This window comes from Megalops cyprinoides, chromosome 9 (genome assembly GCF_013368585.1).
Source record: "Megalops cyprinoides isolate fMegCyp1 chromosome 9, fMegCyp1.pri, whole genome shotgun sequence".
Taxonomy (NCBI): Eukaryota; Metazoa; Chordata; class Actinopteri; order Elopiformes; family Megalopidae; genus Megalops; species Megalops cyprinoides.
This window is the reverse complement of record NC_050591.1, coordinates 2,173,658-2,174,768: the sequence shown is the minus strand read 5'-3', so window position 1 is coordinate 2,174,768 and position 1,111 is coordinate 2,173,658.

The following is a 1,111-nucleotide window of genomic DNA, read 5'->3' as shown; positions in this document are numbered from 1 at the left end:
ACACTCTTATCTTTGAATATTGTATGTAATATATACTATATATGTTATATATAATACACAATCTCCAGGGCTGAACATTATGAAGTTTGAGGTTTCCTCTTGAATACAGTACTGCACTGTATTTGGGTTACTGAGATACCAGTCTGTTCGGATATTTTTGATTCACTTTTTGAGCTCTGAACTGGAGACGTCTGAAAAGGGGGTGGCGTTTTTACCACTGGCATCCCAAAAGACTAGATTAGTCAAATGCCAATCTTTATTTTCATTGGAGGAATACAATGTATTGGTTATATGACCAGGGTCCTGATCCCTCTGAAGAATCTTTTGGAAGAACATACACAGCCTCGGCGTGTTGTTTCTCAGTGCATCATAGACAATTGATCCAGTGCTAATTACATCACTCAAGGCCTGCCCCTAACATCCCTCCCACCCACTTCACCTACCCCCTCTGCCCTCCAAATCATCTTGGATACATAAAAGATTGGCACTCAGAGGTGACACAGAGACATTGCAAATTATTAAACTGCTGTGAGATAGTAGGAACATGTTTTTTTGCATTTTTGCTGCATCACAGTAACTGGCTAAAGATAATTATGATATTATTTATCTAACATGCAGTGGAGACCTCAGCAAGTTAGTGCTTTGAGTCACGTCTGTGTAAGATTACTGCAAGCACATTTTAAAATGTGCTCACCCTCCCTTTCCACGTAGGTATAACAGGTGCCCAAAATCTCTCAGCAGTGCCACCTGAGCCGACAGGTGTCTTTTTTTCTGCCCAAGTCAGCACAGCATACCTCGTTTTGACACAAGAGCCATGGGCCCATAGTGTGGGACATTACCAATAAATTTGACTTCCTGTCCAAGGGGGTGGAGCTGTCTCTTTAACTGCATAGTGGGTGGGGGGCTCTGATGACCATAGCAGATTCATACACTGTCATATTTCATACATCAAAAGCTCTGTTTCCAGCAGTAATATGCATTTGATTTCACACGGCTGCACTGCCTTCAGTCACACTCTGCTCTGACTCACAGCTTTTTGATTGTCAGAATAATTATTTTTTTCACATTGGGTTTGAACTTCTTTTTTCTCTGTTTTTGCCTGCAATTGTTT